The sequence below is a fragment of the Rhinoraja longicauda genome, chromosome 13, assembly GCF_053455715.1.
Source record: "Rhinoraja longicauda isolate Sanriku21f chromosome 13, sRhiLon1.1, whole genome shotgun sequence".
In the NCBI taxonomy this organism is placed as follows: domain Eukaryota; kingdom Metazoa; phylum Chordata; class Chondrichthyes; order Rajiformes; family Arhynchobatidae; genus Rhinoraja; species Rhinoraja longicauda.
In genome coordinates this window covers 19,891,750-19,917,636 of record NC_135965.1, presented here as the reverse complement: position 1 = coordinate 19,917,636, position 25,887 = coordinate 19,891,750, and the positions used below count along the sequence as shown (strand labels likewise).

Genomic DNA, 25,887 nt, shown 5'->3' with positions numbered 1-25,887 from the left:
CTGGTGGTGGGGAAGATGCTGGAGTCACCCTGCAACCTCCTAACATCCTCGTCACAGTTCACACTGCCACCCAGCTTTGTCTCATTTAAGAAAGGACACCCTTGCTATTGAGGCAGTGCAGCATAGGCTCACAAGTTTAATCCCTGGGATGGCGGGACTGTCATAGTTTGCAAATGACACAAAGCTGGGTGGCAGTGTGAACTGCGACGAGGATGTTAGGAGGTTACAGGGTGACTCCAGCATGTTCCCCCCCACCAGATGCTGGAATCAATTATTAGAAGGATGAGAGGTGATCTTATAGAGACATATAAAATTATAAAAGGACTGGACATAATGGCGTATTTGGATAGCAGTAAAAGGATTGGTCCAAGTCAGCATGCATGTATGAAGGGGAAATCCAGCTGGACTAATCTTCTGGAATTTTTTGAGGATGTGACAAGTAAAATGGATGAAGGAGCTAGTGGATGTAGTGTACCTAGACTTTCAGAAAGCCTTTGATAAGGTACCACACGAGAGGTTGGTGAGCAAAGTTAGAGCACATGGTATTGGGGGTAGGGTATTAACATGAATACAGAATTGGTTGGCAGACGGGAAGCAAAGAGTAGGAATAACGGGTCCTTTTCAGAATGGCAGGCAGTGGCGAGTGGAGTGCCGCAAGGCTCGGTGCTGGGGCCGCAACTATTTACAATATACATTGATGATTTGGATGATGGAATTAGAAGTAACACTAGCAAGTTTGCAAATGACACAAAGCTGGGTGGCAGTGTGAACTGCGACGAGGATGTTAGGAGGTTGGAGGGTGACTTGGACAGGTTGAGTGAGAGGGCAGATGCCTGGCAAAAGCAGTATAATGTAGATAAATGTGAGGTTATTCACTTTGGCGGCAAGAACAAGGAGACAGATTGTTATCTCAATGGTGCCAGATTAGGTGAAGGGGAAGTGCAATGAGACCTGGGTGTCCTTGTAGCCCAGTCACTGAAAGTAAGCGTGCAGGTACAGCAGGCAGTGAAGAAAGTTAATGGCATGTTGGCCTTCATAACGAGAGGATTTGAGTATAGGAGCAAAGAGGTCCTTCTGCAGTTGTATAGGGCCCTGGTGTGACCACATCTGGAGTTTTGTGTGCAGTTTTGGTCTCTTAATTTAATGAAGGACATCCTTGCTATTGAGGCAGTGCAGCGTAGGTTCACGAGTTTCATCCCTGGGACGGCGGGACTGTCATACGAGGAAAGATTGGAAAGACAGGGCTTGTATTCACTGGAGTTTAGAAGGATGAGAGGGGATCTTATAGAGAAGTACAAAATTATAAAAGGACTGGACAAACTAGATGCAGGAACAATGTTCCCAATGTTAGGGGAATCCAGAACCAGGGGCACAGTCTAAGAATAAACGGGAGGCCATTTAAAACTGAGGTGAGAAGGAACCTTTTCACCCAGAGAGTTGTGAATTTGTGGAATTCTCTGCCACAGAGGGCAGTGGAGGCCAATCCACTGGATGAATTTAAAAGAGAGTTAGATAGAGCTCTAGGGGCTAGTGGAATCAAAGGATATGGGGAGAAGGCAGGCACAGGTTATTGATTGTAGATGATCAGCCATGATCACAATGAATGGCTGTGCTGGCTCAAATGGCCTCCTCCTGCATCTATTTTCTATGTTTCTATTACTGGGCCGGGATGCACAACTCAGAAATAAAGCAGTGGCCTTAAAGAACAGCTGACATAAGTGCAAGTTTACACAAGTCGTTATCACACAAGTCGGGAAGTATCGGCATTGTATGTTGTACACTCATTTGTCATGGTTGTTTTAGAGATATAGCGTGGTTACGCCAGCATTTTGTGTCTATCTTCGATGTAAACCAGCATCTGCAGTCATTCCTATATCATAAACACATATATACATGTACACAAGAAGGGTCCCAATCTGAAACATCTCCCATCCCTTTTTCTCTAGAGATACTGCCTGTCCCGCTGAGTTACTCCAGCACTTGGACTCTATCTTTGGTATAAATCAACATCTGCAGTTCCTTGTTTCTGTACATATGTACACATGCACATATATATTATTCACATATACATTGAACTTGGTTTGTTGTTTACACTGGTGTTTACAGAGTACTATGTTTACCTATCTGTTGTGTTGCTGCCAGTAAGAATTTTTGGGACATATGACAATAAAACACTCTGTATAATCAGATGTAGTCAGCTGACGGCCAGCAAATAACAAAAATCTATCAATCTCAGATTCAACAAAGTTTGCCAATAATTCAACATCAATATACTGGAGGAGAATTTCACATTTCTACCAGTATCAGTACATACAGTAAACACTCTTGAAAACCCTGATTCCAGTCTTTAGTCTGCGTCTCTTCCAATCTCCTCAATCAGTAAGAAATTGTTTTGTTCTTTTATTCTATTAGTTCACCTTAACATCTGGAAAATGACTCAAATCATAGAGTCAGAGTGTTGTATAACACGGAAACAAAGCAGCCTACCATGCAAAACCTTATCAAAGGCCTTGCTGGTCCACATAGACTACATCTATGACCCTGCCCTCGTCAACCTTCTCAGTTAACTCTTCCAAAAACTCAATCAAACTTGAGAGGCACTATCTCGCACACACTAAAACCATATTGGCCATCTGCAATCAACCCGTCTTTCCAAATGTCTGAAGAAGGGTCTCCACCAGAAACATCACCCATTCCTTCTTTCCAGAGATGTTGCCTGTCCCGCTGAGTTACTCCAGCATTTTGTGATCCACTTTCCAAATGCATGTATATCTTGTCCCTTAAAATCCTCTCCGGTAACTTCCCTACCACTGATTTAGATTAGTTTAGAGATGTAGCGTGGAAACAGGCCATTGGTCTACCGAGTTTGTGCCGACCAACGATCACCCTGTACACTAACACTATCCTACGTACTAGGGACAATTTACAATTTACAGAAGCCAAAATTAACCTATAAATCTGTACGCCTTTGGAGGGTGGGAGAAAACCACAGCACTTGCAGAAAACTCACACTGTCACAGGGAGAACGTATACATTTCGTACAGAGAGCATCCATAGTCAGGATTGAACCCGGGTTTCTGGCGCTGTGAGGCAGAAACTCTATCACTGTGCGATTGTGACATCCAATCAGGTTGTAATGAATCACTTGTGGCGGATCTTGGGGGGGGTCCTGTGGCGGATCAGGCCACTCCTCGGGTCAGCCCCCTCGTTACGTGACGGACAGGTGAAAGGAGTTAAAAGCCAGACCAAGGGAAGGCGTGGATCATCCCTTGGAGAACTACGCTGTGGGCACCAGCTCACAGCCTAATAAAGCAATCTAACAAAACACTGCCTGGCGTCTTGCCTTTTCTCTGGCCTCCGCCAGGCCACTACACACTTATGAATATCTTATATCAGAATCCACTCCAATAGATTTCCTATCACTGAAACATCTGAAGACACTGAAGAATCGTTTCGACCCAAAACGTCACCCATCCTTTTTCTCCAGAGATACTGCCTAACCCGCTGAGTTACTCCAGCACTTCTCCCTGGTCTTTGGTATAAACCAGCATCTACAATTCCTTCCCACACTTTCTACTAATGATGTTAGACTTGCTGGTCCAGGAGGTTTATGACTCGTCTTTAAATGACAGGGGTGGCACAGTGGCACAGCGGTAGAGTTGCTGCCTTACAGCGCCAGAGACCCGAGTTTAATTCTGACTACGGAAGCTGTCTGTACGGAGTTTGCACGATCTCCCAGTGACCATGTGGGTTTTCCCCCAGGTGTTATGGTTTTCTCCCACACTCCAAAAACGTACAGGTTTGTAGATTAATTGGCTTGGTTAAAAAAAAAATTGTAAATTGTCCCCAGTGTGGAGGATAGTGTTAGTGTACAGGAATCGCTGGTTGGCGCGGACTCTGTGGGCCGAACGGACTGTTTCCGCACTGTATCTCTAAACTAAAACTAAGACCCCCTAGATTTAATTACAGTCAATTTTCACTCCTTCCCTCCAACTTTGCTTTGGTTAAATTCTGCTGCTGTCAAAATTGCTTTAAAGGTTCATTACGACCTGATTCGGCAGGTCATGAGGAAGGACTGCCTGCTGTGGCAACATCCTGTGAACCAGCCCCACTGCTGATGTGCTACATAAAGACAGCTGTCTCCAGCAAATGACCCCGGCTGTCTGAAGAGCAGCCTCTTGGGATCCCCAGCTCTTGTAAATCTTGCTGCTTTCATCAACGGCTTATTACCAGTGACTCAGGTGGGACCAATACTTGGGAAAGGTTTGCAAAATAAACTTCATTGCACAGGCATGATTTAAACAAAATGGAATTCACATGAAATTCGAATTGCGAGAAGGCATTGTTCATTTTATCATCCGTGGATGGGCAAAAGAGGGATTTGTTTGCGGCTAAGTAAGAGCAGGCCAGGCAGCATCTACGAGGAGAAAAGCAGTTCATGATCTGAGAACCATCACCTGAATTGGGCGGATGAAGCCAATTGTGTGAAGATATAGGAAACATGTCATACGCTATAAGGAGGATGTCATTACTAAAGGAAGGATGTCAAGTTTAATTTAGAGACACAGCATGGAAATAGTCCTTTCGGTCCACTGAGTCCATGCCGACCATTGGTCACCAGTTCACAGAATGTTATCCCACTTTCTCACCCATCCCCTACACACTAGGGGGCAATTTGCAGAGGGCCAATTAACCTACAAAGCCACATGTCTTTGGCATGTAGGAGGAAACAGAAGTACCTGGAGGAAACCCAAGTGGTTGCAGGGAGAACATGAACATTTAGCGCCGACATTATCCTAAGTCAGTATTGAACCAGGGTGTTTGCAGCTGTGTGGCAGCGGCTCTACCAGCTGAGCCATGTGGCGATCACAGCTTCATTAAACGGGAAAGAGTGCGGAGGTTGACGTGGATGGTGTCAGGTCTCCAGGGCCTGAGCTAAAAGGGGAAGGTTGGACAGGATAGGATGTTATTCCTTGGAGTGCAGGAGGCTGAGGTGTGATCATAGAGGTGTATAAGATTACGAGGGAAGAGATAGGGAGAATGCACAGAGTATTTTACCGAGGGCGGGGGAATCAAGAACCAGGCGGCATAGATTGAAGGTAAGAGGCGAATGATTCAGTCGGAACCTGACGGAGAATGCTTTCACAGAACTATACGGAACTCTATACGGAACAAGCCACCAGACTTCAGTCAGAGAGTTGTGAATCTGTGGAATTCTCTGCCTCAGAGGGCAGTGGAGGCCAATTCTTTGAATGCATTCAAGAGAGAGCTAGATAGAGCTCTTAAGGATAACAGAGTCAGGGGGTATGGGGAGAAGGCAGGAACAGGGTACTGATTGAGAATGATCAGCCATGATCACATGGAATGGCGGTGCTGGTTCGAAGGGCCAAATGGCCTGCTCCTGCACCTATTGTCTATTGTCTATTGTCCACTGGTAGTAGATAAGAGTAATACAATTCTCCAAATGCCTCACCAATATTTAGTTTAGTTTAGTTTAGAGATACAACGTGGAAACAGGCCCTTCGGCCCAATGAGTTCACGCCGATCAGCGATCACCCCATTCACTAGCACAATCTTACGCACTAGGGACAATTTACAATCTTTACCAAAGCCAATCAACCTACAAACCTGTACGTCTTTGGAGTGTGGGAGGAAACACGAGCACCCGAGGGAAATCCCATGCGATCACGAGGAGAATGTACAAACCAAAGATAATAGAGCAGAGCAAGATAGACCACTGAACCCTAAAAACCGTAGTATGTCATGGTGCCATTTTAGTAGGCAGAAACTTGCAGAAACATTTAAAAAGAAAAATAACAAAAATCTGTGAATTGATAGATGAGATATATTCTGCATTTTTATGGTATCATCACACATACTGTTCCCCCAAAACACTGATTACACTGCGAGAGGCATAGTGAACGGGTTTTGCCTACTAAAACGGGTTCTGCAAACACATCCACAGAGGATGCCATCTCTCTGGCTCTTCACACTGTTCTGACTCACCTGGAGAGACAGGGCACGTACGTGAGGATGCGATTCATTGACTATAGCTCTGCCTTCAACATGGTCATCCCCACCAAGCCCATCACCAAACTCCACCAGCTAGGCCTCAGCTCGTCGTTATGCGACTGGATCCTGGACTTCTTGATGGAGCGACTGCAGTCAGTGAGAATGGGCCCGCACCTGTCCTCCACTATCACCCCGAGTACCGGCACACCACAAGGCTGTGTTCTGAGCCCCATGCTCTACTCCCTATTCACACACGACTGTGTTCCTGCATTCGACACCAACACCATTGTCAAGTTTGCAGACGACACAACGGTGATCGGGCTGATCACCAAAGGTGATGAAACAAAATACTGAGCGGAGGTGCAGAATCTGGCGGACTGGTGCTCAGATAACAACCTGTCCCTAAACACCTCCAAGACCAAGGAGCTGATCATCAACTTCCATAGGTCACACAACGGGGAATACACCCCGATCTTTATCAACGGGGACAGTGTGGAGAGAGTGTCCAGCTTCAAGTTTCTGGGCACTCGCATTTTGGAGAACCTAACATGGTCCACTAACACTGCTGCGCTGGTCAAGAAGGCACAGTAACGACTGTTCTACCTAAGAACACTGAAAAAGTCTGGTCTGCCCCAACAGCTGCTGACGACCTTCTACCGCTGCACCATAGAGAGCATCCTAACACATGGCATCCCTGTGTTATATCTCAGCTGCACGGAGGCAGAGAGGAAAGCTCTTCAGCGGGTAGTCCATAGAGCTCAGAGGACTATCGGAACACAGCTACCAGCCTTGGAGGGCATCTACAACACATGATGCCTCAGAAAAGCCACCAGCATCCACAAAGACTCTTCACACCCCTGCAACAATCTGTTCGAACTTCTACCATCGGGCAGACGATACAAGGCCTTCTACACCCGCACCTCCAGACTCAGGAACAGGTTCATCCCCAGGGCCATAGCTGCTCTGAACCGGTCCTGCTGAGCCGGATGGTCACATCGCACAGTGAACCGGCACAGATCTACTTGCACTTTATTCTGCTTTAAAACGGTTCTAATTTGTTTCATTGGGTTGTTTAAATTAATACTGACTAGCTAATTAATTTATTGCATCGTATGGGAGGCGCATTCCCAATCTCGTTGAACCCCTGTACAATGACAATAAAGATATATTGTATTGTATTGTAAAATGGTGGACGTTACGCTCCTTTGCGTACTACTCTTCAGGATACGCGATTTCAATGGAGTGGTTCATCTTGCTCCTCTAGTATCTTTGGTACAAACTCTATACAGTGCAATATGTTCTTGTACAATAATTGAATATTTTGGGGTTATTACATATTATCTATGAGTATTGTGTTTACAAGCCTGTTATGCTGCTACACGTCGGAATTTCATTGTTCCAGTGTCTGTGCATGTGACAACTAAACACACTTGACCCTCTCTGAACCTTTCTTGAGTGGTGTTTGTGTCCACAAACCTCTGACTGGGAGCCAGTTGGAATATTTCTTCCACTGTGGAAAATACACAGCTCAAAACCCTGAGCTTGATTAGCCTCTGAACCAGACTCTAACTGGGAGCATCGGCAGGGTTAATCAACATTGCAAAGGGAGCGATCATTAATATGCACCGAGTCTCTGGAACAGTCGCTGAGAAACAAACGTGAAGCATTTCATCTTTCATTTTACTGCAGCCCTGTAGCAGTGCTTGGCATGACAGAGGAGACCTAATGTTTTATGCGCGAATAAAAGGAATAAAATTCTGAAAAGCTATATCAATATTTCATTCATTTCATTGCATTTCCCCAAATAGAAATCATTGATGATGAAAAATCAGAAGCTTTGAAATTGGGTCTGTGGTGGTAAACCACTATTTTTGTTTCACATCTGAAAACTGTGTCCACTAGCAACGAATCTGTTATAGACACAAAATGCTGGAATGACTCAGCGGGTCAGGCAGCATCTATGGAGAAAAGGAATAGGTGACGTTTCGGGTCGGAACCCTTCTTCAGACTGTCTCTCCACCCGAAACATCACCTATTTTTCCAGAGATGCTGCCTGACCCTGGAGTGACTCAACACTTTGTGTCTTTCTTCGTTATAAACTAGCATCTGCAGTTCCTTCCTAAGCAACCAATCTATTTCCCTTTTCCGGCTGACAGGAGAGATAAAGGTTCACTCCGCTGAGCATAACTTCCAAGATTTCCTGGCAAGATAACAGGATAGGTTATGTTGGTCTGTCTCACGGCCCAGATTCCACCCTGCCCATCTTCACCTGGACCAGAAGGTGAGGATTTGGCCTGTTGGCCTCCATGCTTCTGCAGGCGTCTAATGTGGCTGTAAAGCTGCAGCTAGTTCGAGTTCCATTGTTCCGGTTGAGGGATGTGTATGTGTGTGTGCGCACACGTGTGTTTGTGTGTTGTGCGTTTGTGTGTGTTTGTGTATTTCTGTGTGTGTGTGCGTGTGCGTGTGCGTGTGCGTGTGTGTGTGTGTGTGTGTGCCTGCGTGTGTGCCGGGGCTTCTGTCGGGGTTTGTGTAGGGGGTTGTGTCAGGGTTTGTGTGTGTGTATGTGTGCACGTGCGTTTGTGTGTCTGTGTGTGTGTGTGTGTGTTTGGGTTTGTGTAGGGGTGGGATGTTTGTGTAAGTGTGCATGCACATGTGTGTATTAGTGTGTTTATGTGTATTATGTGTGTGCATGTAGGTGTGTATTTGTGTGTATAATTGTATGTGGGTTTGGTCGGGGTGTGTGTGTGTATGTATGTGCTTGCGCATATGTGCGCTTTTGGTGTGTGCTTGTATATATTTGTGTGCTTGTGTCTGCATCTGTGATTGTGTGAGTAGTATGTACCTCTGGGCTCCTGTGCTTGTGGGTGTGGATGTGTTGCTACAAAACAACCCTGGTAGTTTACATTAGTCTAGTTTAGAGATTCAACAAGGAAATAGGCCCTTCAGCCCACTGAGTCCATATTGACCATTGATCTGTTCACAATAGTTCTATGTCATCCCATTTCCTCCACTCCCTACACACCAGGGGGTAATTTTTACAGAAGCCAGTTAACCTCCAAACCTGTACATCTTTGGGATGTGGGAGACAACTAGAGCACCCGGAGAAAACCCACGCGGTCACAGGAATAACATGCAAAATGATCGACCCTGGTGTGTGGGTGGGTTGTAGAGTTGTTGATGGGAATGTGGAACGGATTAAATGGGCTCGGAAAGGATTTGGTGTCAAAATGGGTAATCGATGGTCGACGTGTGGACTCGGTAGGCATCCCCACTGTACCCGTCCATGACTCTACCAGACATGGCCCAGACCCTGAATCTCCCCCTCGCCAGAGACAGCAGTGTTTGGAGATGGGGCTTTGCCAGCTATGAACCGGTTTCAACCGTTTTAAATGTCTCTGAATCATTTAAAACACATACAATCACTTGTAAATAATTAAAGTTACTAAAGTGAGGGAAAATAATTCAACGAAAGGAACAGGATTTTGCCGTTGGCTCCAAATTTATCAATGGTGTCTTGGGTCTCTTGCCTGGTTCATTCTGGCACGGCATCTGAACAGTAATAGCTCAATGGAGTTTTATAGCTTTCAGCAAGATTGGGGCCACTAATATTACTTAGAACTGCGACAGTCAGCCATCTAACCTCAGATAACCTGGAGTAACTTAGCAGGTTAGGCAGCATCTCTGGAGAAAATGGACAGGTGACGTTTCAGGTCGGGACCCTTTTTCAGACTGACTATTCAGTTTTAGTTTAGAGATACAGCATGGAAACAGGCCTTTCAGCACACCCAGTCTGCTCTACACTAGTTCTATCCTACATACAGGGGACAATTTACAGAAGCCAATTAACCTACAAACCCACACCTCTTTGAGATGTGGGAGGAAACCGGAGAACCCGGGGAAAGCCCATGTAGTCACAGGGAGAACATGCAAACTCCCCACAGACAGCAGCTGTAGTCAGGATTGAACCCAGGTCTCTGGGGCTGTAAGGCTGCAACTCTACCATTGCCCCATCCTGCCATCCTTCTTCGGGTCCTGACTGGAAAGGTCACATAGCCATTTTCGCCAGAGATGTTGCCTGACGAGGAGTTACTCCAGCGTTTTGTGCCTGTCTTTGGTATAAACCAACATCTGCAGTTCATTTTTATTACATCCAACCTCCTCAGTTAGTCTTCATCAGCTGGGTTTCACCGTGGAAGTGCCAAAGTATTTGAGTTTAGTTTTAGGTATACAGCGTGGAAACAGGCACTTCGACCCACCAAGTCCACACCAACAGTGATCCCGGCACACTAACACGACGCTACACACACTGGGGACACGTTACAATTATACCAAACCATTTGGCCTACAAACATGTACGGCTTTGGAGTTTGGGAGGAACCTGGAAACCCGGAGAAAACTCACGCAGGTCACAGAAAGAACGTACAAACCCCGGACAGACGGCAGTCAGAATTGAAATCGGATCTCTGGCGCTGTGAGGCAGCAACTCTACTGCTGCTCCATGTCGCCCAATCTTTTTGTCCAACCAGCTAATGAATTGACTGAACGTCCTACGGTACGTTAATCTGATTCCTTCTCACACCACGGGCATCAATCCACATCACTCACAATGCAATGCTGCTTTTATTCAATGATCGGAGAGTACCGGGTTACATTAAAGTTTATGTGGGATGAAAAATTATCCATACATAATTTGCTCTCAGTATTTTTGGAAATAAATGAGAACTATTATTTGCCAGTGAAAACTAAATAATTTGCAAGTCACACAATGCATGTGAAATGACTTTGCATGGCATAATTTATTTCAGTAAGGTCGGCGTGTTAAACGTGTCCCAAAGTTCATGATAGTTGGATGGATGTATGAAATGATCCAACGAAGAGAGGTAATTGTGGAATTACTTAAGCTTGGCATCCGTACAGTCCATGTTATTCTTAGCGGTAAGCCATATTGTAAAGGACCTATGGCCCAGAAAGGTCAGCCATGTTAGACACAAATTACTGGAGTAACTCAGCGGGTCAGGCAGCATCTCTGGAGGAAAGGAATATGTGATGTTTCCCTCCCACCTTTCCGTCCCGCCCCCATCCCAGTCGTCCTACTAATTTCCACTGTTCGTATTCCTTCATTATCACCACCTCCACAGCCAACATTGGACCATTGGGTGATTTGTTCTACATCCTTTCATAACTCTAATTTTCCTCTCCCCTGACTCTCAGTCTGAAGAAAGGACTCGACATGAAACATCACCCATTTCATTTCTCCAGAGATGCAGCCTGACCGGGTGAGTTACTCCAGCATTTGGTATCTATCTTCGATGTAAACTAGCATCTGCGGTTCCTTCTTACACAAATCGGCCATGTTGCTGTATCCAAGATTGAAATAATCGAATCTCGTCTTCAAATTCAAATTGTCCCCACAAGAGTATCCTTGCCTTTTCCTACTTTTGCCTCTTAAATTGTTTCTCCAGTCACAAATGATGTTTGACATTAGAGAAAATAAAACACAAATGGAAATGCTTTTGCTGGCTAAGTGCCATAGAGTCATACAGCGTGGAAACAGGCTCTTCGACTCAACCTGCCCAAGCCGACCTACATGTCCCATCTACCCACCTCCCATCTGCCTGCGTTTGGCCCACATTCCTCTAAATCTATCCTATCCATGTACCTGTCGAAATGTTTCTAAAATGTTGTGCACGTACCTGCCTCAACTACCTTCTCCAGCAGCTTGTTTCAAACACCTACCATACTTTGTGTAAAAAAGTTGGCCCTCAGGTTCCTATTAAATCTTCATCCCCCCTCATCTTAAACCTATGTTCTCCAGTTCTTGATTCCTCTTCTCTGGGTAAAAGACTGTGCATTTACCCCATTTTACACCTTATCCTCCTGCACTCTGTGGAATAGTCCTCACCTGCTTATCTCCCTATAGCTCAGGCCCTCGAGTCCTAGCAACGTCCTCTTAAATCTTTTCTGCACCCTATCCAGTTTAACAACATTTTCCTCTAACACAGTGACCAAAACTGAACATCTATAAACTAAAACTCATGTTTGTTTGTTTGTTTGTTCCTGAACTACAGCCAAAATGGATGCTAATGGAAGACGTTTCATTGAAATCGGTGTTGTATTTTTATATGAAGTTATTCATATTTTATTCATATATGAAGTTATTCATATTTTAAAGTTTAAATCTATCTCCTAGGGATGGAGGAGGGAGGGAGGGAGGATAACGGAGGTTGAGGGGGATGAAGTAGGGGGAGGGGAAGGGAGGAGGGGAAAGGGGTGAGGGTGTAACATACGATACAATACAATTTCCATCCTACACACTGACTTATCATTATCCGTAATTCATCCAACAATGGTGGTGGTGATGTCGGTGAATTTGAAAACATCAGACCTCAGTAATGAGAGCTTGAAGATATCCACAGAAGCTCCAGATTTTGATAACACGACCAGAGGGGGAGGGGGGAGGAGGGGAGGAGGGGAGGAGGGGAGGAGGGGAGGGTGGAGAGGGGAGATGGGAAGTGGGAAGGAGAGGGTGCTGCACCAATGCAGGAGAGGCTTTGGCCCAACGGGCCCACTTGGTCTAGTAATACTTTAAATGCGACCTCACCGATGTCTTGTACCACTGTAACATGACCTCCCAGCTTCTATACTCATTACTCTGACTGATGAAGGCCAATGTGCCAAAAGCCTTCTTGACCAGTGATTGGACTTCACATTGGCAGCTGTCCCACACAAGACCTGATGCAGGATCATAACCCAAGACTTTGTCTTCATAGATGCTGCTCGAACCGTTGAATTCCTTCAGCAGTTTGTTTTCTTTGTCGTGTGCTTCATGGCTTCCAGCGTCTAGTTCCAGGAACCAGTCCCAACCCAAAATGTCACCTATACACGTTCTCTAGGAATGCTACCTGACCCGATTGTTACTCCAGCACTTTATGCCTTTTTGTGTCAACCAGCGTCTGCAGTTCCATGTTTCTATTGTTTCTTGTCCTATTTTTGTTCAGCAGGGATCAGGAACAGTTCTTTAAGTTCTATTTTATCCTTGTCTGAACAGATTTATATTATCGGTTTATATATCGCAATATCAAACACTTTTGCCTTGAACTATCATCCCATTCCTTGTCATTCCTCATCCCTGCACTTCTCGCCTCTTTTTCCCTGACTCTATACTTGTTTAAAATCTTTAGCTTTTATTCCTTCTTTCAGTTATGTCGATATAAAACATCAATACAAACACTCTGACACTTAGACTGTCATTTTGAATGTTTCCAACACCTGGTGTCTTGCTGATTTCCAGGCACGACCTTTGTCTTTTACATTACATTTTCGATTTTGGACTTTAGAGATACAGTGTGGAAACAGGCCCTTTGGCCCAACGGGTCTGTGCCAATCAGCGATCACCCCATACACTAGCACAATGCTACACACTAGGGATAATTTACAATTTTACAGAAGTCATTAGACATACAAACCTGTACATCTTTGGAGTGTGGGATGAAACTGGAGCACCTGGAGAAAACCCACTTGGTCACAGGGAGAACGTACAAACTCCGTACAGACAGCCTCCGTACAGGTCTGTATCGAACTGTGGCCCCTGGCGCTGTAAGGCAGCAACTCTACTGTTGTGCCACCGTGCTGCTCTTCAGCTGCTACACTGTGCTTAAAGAAACATAGCTGGGACCTCACATCAATGGAGTTTAAAAGGGTGAGTATGGTGATGTTCTTAAAACATGAAATATCTGAGTGGGGTTACAGGGTAGATGCTTAGACAACATCTCCCCTTATGGGAACATCTAAACCACTGCAGATGCTGGAAAACTGAAATAAAAGCAGAACATTGTGGAAACACTCAGGCCAAGCAGCATCGGTGGTAAGGTAATTAGAGGCAACATTTTTTTGTTTTGATTCTAAATAAGGGGGCATAGTTTGAGAATAAGATGAAATGGGTAATCATTTTTTTTCTCTCAGAATGCCAAACAGTCAGAAACATTTCCCAGGATGGACACAGGCAGCACAGTGGCGCAGCTGGTAGAGCGACCGCCTCACTGTGTCAGAGACCCCAGTTCAATCCTGACCTCAGGTGCTGTCTGTGTGGAGTTTGCCCGTTCATCCTGTAACCGCATGGGTTTCCTCCAGGTGCTCCCGGTTCCCACACACGTCCCAAAGACACGTGGGTTTGTAGGCCTCTGTGAATTGGCCCTAATGTGTAGGGTGTGGATGCCAAAGTGTGATCAGATTTTTTAGATTTTTTAAAGATTTGTTTTAGATTTAGAGATACAGTGCAGAAACAGGCCCTTCGGCCCACCGGGTCCGCGCCACCCAGCGATCCCCACACGTTAACACTATCCTACACCCACTAGGGACATTTTTCACATTTGCCCAGCCAATTAACCTACATACCTGTACGTCTTTGGAGTGTGGGAGGAAACCGAAGATCTCGGAGAAAATGGTCACTTGTCACTTGATCACATAGAACAGGTGTCAAGGGTTATGGGGAGAAGGCAGGAAAATGGGATTAGGAGGCAGAAATCAGCCATGATTGAATGGCGGAGTAGACTCGTTGGGCCGACTGCCCTAATTCTACTCCTATAACTTGTGAACTAGTTTGTGAACAGGAGATCAATGGTTCATCCCACACTCCAAAGATGTACAGGCTTGATGGGATGAAGGGCCTATTTCCACGCAGTATCTCTAAACTAAAGTAAACTGTCAAAGACTAGAGAGCTTAGCTTTAAGGTGAGAGGGGCAACGTTTAAAACGACTATCTCAGCAACTATGAGTTTCCATGGACCGTCTTTGGTTGCACCAAGGACTTTGGCTTTTGCACTATTAATGTAGTGAATTTTTAAAGATGATAAGTTATCAGTGTGTATTGCATTTACAGGTCCACCATCGATTTTCCAGCAACTGTTGTTCATGCCTCTCCTATAATCCGGTCAAAGTCCCACCCCTCCTCCCCTCCCCCTACCCCCTACCCCCAACCCCCCCCCCCCACCCCCCCCCTCCCCCCACCCTAAGTCCCCCCAAAATGTGGCGCCTAGACCGGGTGATGTGGGCGATCTCAACCTCACTGGGTATTCCACGGCCGATCAGCAGGCCACATTTGACCCTTCGGCCAGGGCTCTGGTACTCCGGTCCAGCCTGAGCTGGCAGATCCGTTCCCATAGCCAACTTTGCGGGTTGATATCTGGTCCCCCAAGGCCATGACCACTGTTTGTCCGACAAAACTGATACCACCGCAAGGCTCTGGAACCAAGGGTGCCGGACAATCGGTGGTGGATCTGTGCCGGCTTGTTAAGCTGCTGCAAATAAGAATTTAATTGTCAGCACATGGCAACCGAACACTCTCGACTGTCATGTCTCTGGGACTCGCGTTCCACAGACAGTTAATGATAGCACTTTAATAAGTAGATCCAGACGTATCAATGTAGCAGGCATTTAGCCACGTCATCCAGCCTCAGTAGCAGAGGGATCATGTTCAGCACTGCTCAAGACTCAGTGGTGAAGATTCAGTGTTCTCTGTAATGTACCGCCTCCATGAAGCTAACCCTGCATCAAGTGGCAAAGCTAATGAATCACAAGTTAACAGCAGCCTGCAACCCTAATAAATGGCCAACACAAATCATTCCGAATCTCACAACCGGTGCCCAGGGAGGCAGGCCATAATATAACTGCAGCTTCTGTCTCGCAGAGCTCTCAGTAGCTGGAATGACACTTGTGACCTTTTCCTCGGCAAATTCAGATGCACAGCTCAGTCTGTGAGAAGCAGGGCTATCACCTTCCCCACCTCCAATGCCCGTTCTGATCTTGCTCAAGCACATAGGAGGCAGATGGGGGATTGCACTGTCTGCATTGAAGCTTTCAGTTCCTGACTATCACATGATGATGATAGATTGACCACTTGTATGGCAGGCAAACCAAGTCATTATTCACTGGAGAAGTTGCATAATGTGCTCATAATTTCAAGCTAACTCGTGAAAGTTTTTAATGCGAGGCATGCATTAATTGCATGCATTGCTAAGTCCACTCAGTGCTAATTTTAAATAGGCACCTCATCGTACTGCGACTAAACAATGTCAGGTCTTAATCATATCATATCATATCATATCATATATATACAGCCGGAAACAGGCCTTTTCGGCCCTCCAAGTCCGTGCCGCCCAGCGATCCCCGTACATTAACACTATCCTACACCCACTAGGGACAATTTTTACATTTACCCAGCCAATTAACCTATATACCTGTACGTCTTTTGGAGTGTGGGAGGAAACCGAAGATCTCGGAGAAAACCCACGCAGGTCACGGGGAGAACGTACAAACTCCTTACAGTGCAGCACCCGTAGTCAGGATCGAACCTGAGTCTCCGGCGCTGCATTCGCTGTAAAGCAGCAACTCTACCGCTGCGCCACCGTGCCGCCCATCTGACAGCACATTGAACACGACAGCACAGGATTGGGCTCTTCAGCCCACAATGTTTGTGCTGAACATGATGACAAGCTAAACTGATCTCATCTGCCTGTACATGATCCATATCCCTCTATTCCTTGCACTTCCATGTGCCTATCTAAAATCCCCTTAAATGCCACTATTGTATCTGCTTCCACCACCACCTCTGGCAATGAGTTCTGGGACCCAACCACTGTGTAAAAAACAACCCGCGAATCTCCAATAAACTTTCCTCTTCTCATCTTATAGCACTGCCCTTAGTGTTGGACATTTCCATCCTGTGAAAAAGGTTCTGATTGTCTACCCTATATATACCTCTCATAATTTAATATACTCCTATCGTCTCCCCTCAACCTTTGACTTTTAAAAGAAAACAATCCAGATTTTCACCCTCTCTCTAGCTAGAATATGGTCCTCAGTTTAGTTTATTGTCACGTGTGCCAAGGTACAGTGAAAAGCTTTTGTTGCCTGCTAGCCAGCCAGCAGAAAGGTAACACATGATCACATTCGATCCATTTATAGCGTATAGATGAGGGCATAACGTTTAGTGCAAGATAAAGCCAGCAAAGTCCGATCAAGGATAGTCCACGGGTCAACCCGGTCACTCCCTCTTCTCCCTTCTCTCATCAGGCAAGAGGTACAGAAGTGTGAAAACGCACACCTCCAGATTTAGGGACAGTTTCTTCCCAGCTGTTATCAAGCAGCTGAATTATGTTCTCACCAACCAGCGAGGGGTCCTGACCTGTTATCTATTTCACTGTAGACCCTCAGACTATCTCTAATCGGACTTTAGTGGACTTTATCTTGCACTAAACGTTATTCCCTTTATCCTGTATCTGTACACTGTGGACAGCTTAATTGTAACCATGTATATTCCTTTCACTGACTGGATAACATGCACAAAAAGCTTTTAACTGTCCCTCGGTGCCCTTGAAATAATGAACTCCACTAAACTAAGTTTATCCAACCTCTCCTTGTAGCTGAAAGCCTCTAATCCAGGTAGTCTTCTGGAAAACAAAGATAGACCTGGCGTGGGGAGGGGGGGGGGGGGGGGGGGAGGGTGAGAACAAAGGGGGACCGAGCGTGGGGGGGCGGGGGGGCACCAAGAACAAAGAGGCACCATTGGGGACAACGTTGAACACTTTGTGACTTTGTTGGAGCCCTATATGTGGTAACTCTTTGCGTACTTTGTGTACGCTATGTAAAACAACGAATTTCACTGTGACATGTCATACATAATAATAAAGTATCAATCAATCAATGAAACGCAGGCAAGTTGGGCCGAAGGGCCTGTTTCCAGGCTGTATGACTCCATGACTCTATCTTCTCTATGCAATCGACCCAAAGCAGACTACTCACATCAAGATTAAGCATTAAATTTGAATTCTCTGCACAGATGCTATAAAACTTAATTAGCTCAATGATCTCACTAATGGACTGCATTCCTAATTCTGGTGCAAATTTGGTCAATAATTAACAACATGTCGTAACTCTCTACCCCAGCACGCATTCATTGTTTTCTGTATTACTTCTATGACTCTATAATGCTTAAAGCGACCCACATTTCAAAATGAGATAGTGTAGAACCAGGCCCTTCAGCCCGACTTGCCCACACTGACCAACATGTCCCATCTACGCTAGTCCCACCTGCCTGCATTTGGCCCATATCCCTCTAAACCTGTCCAATCCATGTACCTGTCTAATTGTTCCTTAAACGTTGTGACAGTCCCTGCCTCAACCACCTCCTCCGGCAGCTCTTTCCATACACCCACCCCCCTTTGTGTGAAAAAATTACCCCTCAGTTTCCTATTAAATCTTTTTACTTTTACCTTAAACCTATGCCCTAAGGTTCTCATTTCCCCCTGCACTGGACAAGAGACTGTGCGTTTACCCGATCTATTCCCCTCATGATTTTATACACCTCTTTCAGATGACCCCTCATCTTCCTGCACTCCAAGGAATAGAGTTCTTGCCTGCTCAACCTCTCCCTATAGTTCAGACCCTCGAGTCCTGGCAACATCCGTGTAAATCTTTGTACATTTTCCAACTTGACAACATCTTTCCTATAACATGGTTCCCAGAACTGAACACAATATTCTAAATGTGATTTTACTAACGTCTTATATAACAACATATCAGAAATATATTTTAAAAGGAGGAGAATGAGCTATTGACAGGGCCACGGAGCAGAGGAACAAACCGTGTTGCTTTAAGAGTCATAGAACAACACAGCATGAAAACAGCTCCTACAGCCCAACTCATCATTGCATTGTCATTCGATGAACCAAGTGTTTTCCTTCCGTGCTATGTTATTTTGTACATGATGTAAAAATCAAGATGGTACCCAAGCCAGTGATTCTCTGCATGCTGGTCCCAGAAGTAGATTCGCAATCATTCATTACAATCACTCCACTCTTTCAAACCTATTCTCTTTATCCTGTATCTGTACATTGTGGATGGCTTGATTGGAATCATGTATAGTCTTTCCACTGACTGGATAGCATGCAACAAAAAGCTATTCACTGTACCTCGGTACACATGACAATAATAAAATAAACTAAACCAAAGTAGGGTGTGGAAATAAGGAACCTGACCTCCCATCGGTCTTTCCTGAATATTATCTTGCAGTAAATGTTATTCCCTTTGTCCGATATCTGTACACTGTAGACGGCTTGATTGTACTGATGAATAGTCTTTCCACTGACTACATAGCACGCAAAAAAAAGCTTTTCACTGTACCTCAGTGCACATGACAATAAACTAAACTAAACCAAATGCCCAGCTTACCAAGTGTGAAGACCTTCCATCACAGTACAGCAAAGCTTGCTTTCAAACTTTCAACATATTTCATCTCACTCTAAATCACAAAATTAGATTTTCTTTTCATTGCGTATTTATTGTTATCATTTTTATTTTCATGGGATGTAGGCATAGCTGACAAGAGCAACATTTATTGCCTTTTCTTTTGTCGTAGTTAAGAGGATGGCGGTGAGCTGCCTCCCTGAATCACTGCAGTCCTTCCAGTAATTCCACAGTGCTAAAAAAGGACAGGGGTAGTTGTAACAGGTCAGGCAACATCTCTGAGGAACATGGATAGGCGACGTTCAGGTCTGAAGTCGGGTCCTGACCCAAAACATCACCATTCCATGTTCTATGAACTTGATTCCTGGTGACGTATTTCAATCTAATCACAATCTGTTTTTCCCTTCACTTTTGTTCCCGTGCATATTCTATGAAAACAGATGTAAATCCCAACCTGCAACACATTGACTAAATGAAACAATGATTCTGCTGAGAAGCAAGGATCTGCAGATGCTGCTGGTCAACACACAAAAGGACACAAAGTGCTGGAGCAACTCAGAGGGACAGGTGAAATCGCTGGAGAACATGAATAGGTGATGTGATGTTAGGACCTTCCCCCTCTAGTTGTGCAGTCAGGTGATGTGACGATATATGACAGGTATTTGGCTAGGAAGGATTTAGAGGGACATGGGCCAAATTCAAAAGAAGGGGACTCACCCAAAATGCTAACTTGGTCAGCAAGGACAAAGTGGGCCAAAGCGCACAGTTCTGTGCTGTAGAGCTCTTCTCTTATTGCAGGTGTCAGGGGTTATGGGGAGAAGGCCCATACTGTCGTATGTTGAAAGGCTGGAGCGATTGGGCTTGTATACACTGGAATTTAGAAGGATGAGGGGGGATCTTATTGAAACATATAAGATAATTAGGGGATTGGACACATTAGAGGCAGGAAACATGTTCCCAATGTTGGGGGAGTCCAGAACAAGGGGCCACAGTTTAAGAATAAGGGGTAGGCCATTTAGAACGGAGATGAGGAAGAACTTTTTCAGTCAGAGAGTGGTGAAGGTGTGGAATTCTCTGCCTCAGAAGGCAGTGGAGGCCAGTTCGTTGGATGCTTTCAAGAGAGAGCTGGATAGAGCTCTTAAGGATAGCGGAGTGAGAGGGTATGGGGAGAAGGCAGGAACGGGGTACTGATTGAGAGTGATCAGCCATGATCGCATTGAATGGCGGTGCTGGCTCGAAGGGCTGAATGGCCTACTCCTGCACCTATTGTCTATTGTCTATTGAATGAGGTTGAAAGGGAAAGATAGATCAACCATGATTGAATGGGCCAAATGGCCTAATTCTGCTCCTAGAACTTATGAACTCTATTTCCCATGACATACTTAAAGCAATCCACTAGTTAATAGGGGCCGCTGATTGCTTTAGATACACCAGTGTGATAGAGAAACCGTTTGTTATCATTTATTGGCATGATGGTTTTATAGAAAACATTTCCAAACTATAATCACATCCAGATTTGCTTTGCAAAAAAAAAAAAAGCCGTCTTTACTAGACTGAATATTCCAGCCAACATAATTTTCAGATTATATATAATATCAGTTTGCATTCTCACGTATTTTGATTGGAGAGGTATACTTTAAACTACAAATCTTGCATTTTGTTGCTGTGATTTGGTCCGATCAACACATTTCCAGACGTAAACAGACAGATATTTAAATGTGTGGGAAGGAACTGCAGATGCTGGTTTAAACCAAAGATAGACACAAAATGCTGCAGTAACTCAACGGGACAGGCAGCATCACTGGAGAGAAGGAATGGGTGACGTTACGGGTCGAGGCCCTTCTTCAGACGGATATCAGGGGAGAGGGAGATACAGAGATAAGGATATGTACGGTGTGAAAATAGGACAAATGGAATGGAGATCAAGGAAAATGTAGAATAGATCATTGTTAGAAACAACGAACCGCAGTAGCTGGTTTATCAAGGAAAGACACAAACTGCTGGAGTAACTCAGAGGGTCAGTCAGCATCCATGGAGAACATGGATAGGTGACGTTTCGGGTCGGGACCCTTCCTCAGACTGATTGCAGGGGTGGTGGGAAGATTGGAGGGGCAGGACAAAACATGGCAGGGAGTAGGTGGAGACAAGTGGGGGGATTGATAGGCAGATGGTTGGACAAAGGCCGGAGATGAAGGTGTGAAACAAAAGGATTAGAGGATTGAGAGTTGTGAAGCTGGAGGATTGACGAGGTGCAAATTGTTTAAGATTGTAGGTGGAGGGGAAAGGGAGGAGAGATATAGGTGAAAGGTCAGCTAGGGCTCAGGGGAGGGGAGGGGGCGGTAAATAAAGTTTAGAGTTTAGAGATACTTCATGGAAACAGGCCCTTCGGCCCACTGAGTCCACGCCGACCAGCGATCACCCATACACTAGTTATGTCCCACAGACTCGGGGCAATTTACAGAAGCCAATTAGCCAATTGACTGCACATCTTTGGAATGTGGGAGGAAACCGGAGCGCCCGGAGAAAACCCACATGGTCATAGGGAGAACGTACAAACTCTTTACCAACAGTACCCGCAGACAGGATCAAAACCAGTTCTCTGGCTGTGAAGCAGCCGTTCTACCACAGCGCCACTGTGCCATCAATTTGAGGGTTCTCAGGGAAGGGGAAGGGGAGTAACGGTGGGGGGCGGGGGAAGAAAAGCAGGGCGGCTCTAAATGGCTCTTCCTGAGCTGGTTAAAAGAAAATTATTCAGTTGGATCATTTTGCATTGCTCTGAGATATGCATGGTGCCCTGCAAAATGTCGATTAATGATACTCTTAAGTTCTCAAACAGCAACTTCTTCCTTGATTCTCATGTTCCTTTCCCCCTTCCCTGTGGGTTTAGGTTCATCACCTCTGTACGTGTGCCCACGCTGTCCTTGAATGTAAGACTCTCTTGTTTAGGAAAATACTGGAAGCTGTAGTGGAAAGTAACCTAGGATTTGTTCCAATTCGCACCCCTCGTCTCTCAGTGAGGCACACATAGTCATTCGTCCATGAAAGCATGGGTTAAATTTTTACTCTGGTAGCTGGTTAATTTAACTGCACAAACGTGGGTTGCTCTGGAAGGTTAGATCCCATGGGATCCAAGGAGAAATAGATGATTGGGTAGAAAATTGGCTTCCTGGAAGGAAGCAGAGGATGAAAGTGGAAGGTTGCTTCACGGACTAGAGGCCTGTGACTAGTGGTTGTGCCTCAGGGTTCAGTGCTGGGCCCATTGTTGTTTGTCATCTATATCAATGATCTGGATGAGAATGTGCATGGCCATCTGCCATGGCATGCAGATGAAACAAACGTGGGTGGTATTGTAGATAGTGAAGGTGGTTGTCGAAAATTACAGCAGTATTTTAACTTGATGGGCAGATGGGCTGAATAATGGTTGATGGAATTTTATACAGAGAAATGTGAGGTGTCATGTTTTGGGAAGACTAACAAGGGTAGGACCCATACAGCAAATGGTAGGGGGCTCTGGGGACTGTTGTAGAGCATTACGAGCTGCTGGAGGAGGTAGTTGAGGCAGGTACTATCGCAACGTTTGAGAAAAATTTAGACAGGTACATTAATTGGACGGGGTTCGAGGTATTTCTCCACCAGATCAGATGGAGAAATAACAGGAACTAGGAAGCTTGGAAGTTGCAAGATGGCACCAGATCATGCCCATTCACTGCATGCTCTTCCAGAAGAGGGTCTATTGAACTAATGTACAGAATGATTTGACTGTCCACTTGCCCATGCTGAGCGTGTAAACTCCACATCAACAGCATCAGGCTCAAACCAGGGTCGATGGCACTGTGAGGCAGCAACTCTACCACCTTTATGTTAGCGAGAATGAATATTGACTAACCAAAGTAGAGAAGAGGAAAAATGTAATTCCGACTTTGAAGATTTAATGTTAGCTGAAGATTGTAGATTATCTCCCTGCTGTGGGAATCTCTCTATTTTCAATTCTCAATGTGTAAACCTCAATGGAGGAAAGAATGAATACGTTTAATTTTCTCTTAAATTACCTCCCTATTTTACTTCCTGAATATTCAGATTTATTATCGTAATAACTGTTTTTATTTTTCGGAGTGGAAGGGGAGACTAAAAATTCTCGCAGCAATCTAACAACAATGACAACTCGTATTTAGATAGCGCCTTTTAGGGACAAATGTCTCAAAATGCTTCTTAGGGATGTTATTGAAGCAAGTTTAGAGTTTTAGTTTAGTTTAGAGATACCGCGTAGAAACAGGACCCTCGGCCGACCAAGTCCACGCCCACCAATGATCACCTGAATACTAGTTCCATCCTACACACCAGGGACAATTTACAGAAGCCAATTAACCTACAAACCTGCACATCTTTAGAATGTGGGAGGAAACCAGAGAAGACCCCACGTGGTCATAGGGTAAATGTACAAACTCCATACAGGATCAAACCAGAGTCTCTGGTGCTGCAAGGCAGCAACTCTACGGCTGTGCCAATGTGCTGCCATGTTATGTGAGGTGAGATAGTATTAGGATATACTAGACCAAGTGGACCCGTTGGGCCCAAACCTCTCCTGCATTGGTGCAGCACTCTTTCCTGCCCCCCTCCCCTCTCCCCCCTCCCCTCTTCCCCCCCTCCCCTCTCCTCCCCCTCCCCCCTTCCCCTCCCCTTCCCCTCCCCCCACTGCATCCCCCCTCAAGCCCCCTTATCCTCCCCCTCCCTCCCTCCCCCCCCCTCCCTCCAACCCCGCCACTGGGGGGAACAAGCAAACTCCACACAGACAGTGCCAGGGGTCAGGGTAGGTCTCTGATGTTGTGAGGCAGCAGCTCTACCAGCTGTGCCACTATGCCGCCCTAAATGGTTCAATCAATGCAGTTCACCCTCAGTAGATAGAGCCCTAGAACATAGAATATAGAACAGTACAGTACAGGAACAGGTCCATCGGCCAATGATGTTTGTGCCAAAAATGATACCAAGTCAAACTGATCTCATCTGCCTGTGCATGATCCAAATCCTTCTATCCCCTGCACTTACATGTGCCTATCTAAAAGCATCTTAGCACCACTATTGTTTGTGCCTCCATCACCATCCATTGCATGTGTTCGAGGCCCCCATTCCTCTCTGTGTAAAAAACCTGCCCCATCATCTCCATTAAACTTTCCCCATCTCACCTTATAGCTAAGCCCTCTAGCGTTGGACATTTCCACACTGGGGAAAAAAATTCTGACTGTCTACCCTAGCGAAGCTTCTCATAATCGGATACACTTCTGTCAAGTCCCCTAGTCAACCTCCAATGTTCCAGAGGAAACAATTGAAGTCTACCCAACCTCTTCCTGTAGCTGAAACCTAATCCAGGCAGCATTTGGTAAACCTCCTCTTCACCCTCTCCAAAGACTCCACATCCTTCCTGCAAAGGGGCGGCCATAACTGCACACAATACTCCACATACGGCCTAACCAAAGTCGCAGAGAGCTGCATCATGACTCCCGGACTCTGGTAGGTAATGCCGCCCTTCGCCTCAAGAGAGGGAGAGCAGGCAGCGATCTTCTGACTCAGCAGCAAGAGCAGCGGTCGGTGAGACACAATGCACAGCAATGGTGAAAGAGAACCCACCGTGACATCCAGTCGGGAGCTCGGTGGTAGAACGATGCCTCACGTGGAGATGCCTTCTGAAGAGCTTCCACCTCGCAACAATCCCACCGCCCTCCACCAACGCAGACAGATGGAGGAAGACACCGTGAACTAATGGCGGTCTCTTCCCCGATTCACCTGCCCCGGGGAAATCCAGCCAGCGGCTCGCCGAATCCCTCTTTACATCAACAACATTCCTTGCACCAGGGAAATCAGTGAGTGGAAATGTAACAGGAAGACAGGGCTTTCCGAGCTGGTTTCCACGGCAACAGGAAAAGCACATAAATCTCACAAAGTCACCGCAACAGTTTGGTACTTAATGGCTGGTTAGCATCTCGTCTAACTAGGCAGCCTTGCTACCTGTTGCAGTCAAAATGAAACAGAGAATGCCCCAGCTCTTAGCAGGTCTAAACGCCACCTCACACAGCATAGAGAAGCAATTCAGGCTAGAGAAAGTCGGCTTGCTTACCGTTCGTTGGTCTGAAGCTAACTGAGTGAGCTCAGCCCCATCAGAGTCAGGTCTCCCTTTATTTTATTTAAAGAAAAATAACGGAGCACTTATTAATATTTCCATCTGGAAATCTAGTCCAGTGCACTCCACAGCCACACAGTTAAGTGGCTAATGCTGATGCTACTGAACAACTATTTTCATTGGGAGGGAGAGGACTGTGCGTGATGTCAGTGGGCAAGCCTCCCTCATTGGCGGCTTCCTCTGTCTCACCGCTGGCTCGGAGCTGTAGGTCACTGGATACAGTAGGACAGGCATTTCCCACCTACGCTGCCTCCTCTCTTGCTAGGGGACCCTGCTGTAAACATTGATCTCCCTCACAAACAGCACCACTTGCATGCTGCAGAGTCTGCCACAGCCAGGCCACTCAGTGTGGTTAAACTGATGCAGGTTTAAGAGCTGCTGATCTTAAAGCTGGACTTTAAGCCAAAGACACCCTGACCCTCTCCTCTCATCACTCTCCCTCCCCTCCGCCCTTGACACGA

At 45.8% G+C, this 25,887-nt stretch overlaps 1 protein-coding gene across 3 annotated transcripts in view; it reads right to left on the bottom strand.

Annotated features, from left to right (window-relative positions):
- The window catches only part of LOC144599516 (muscleblind-like protein 1), a 390,080-nt gene extending 365,003 nt beyond the window's left edge, over positions 1 to 25,077 (bottom strand). For 2 of the 3 annotated variants that reach the window (XM_078410490.1, XM_078410491.1), the window contains exon 1: positions 24,877 to 25,076. The gene's annotated coding sequence lies outside the window, so the exon portion shown is untranslated. Of the gene's footprint in view, positions 1 to 24,876 lie in introns of all 3 variants that reach the window. The other variant, XM_078410502.1, reaches the window with a different exon arrangement.
- Between the last annotated feature and the right edge of the window lie 810 nt (positions 25,078 to 25,887).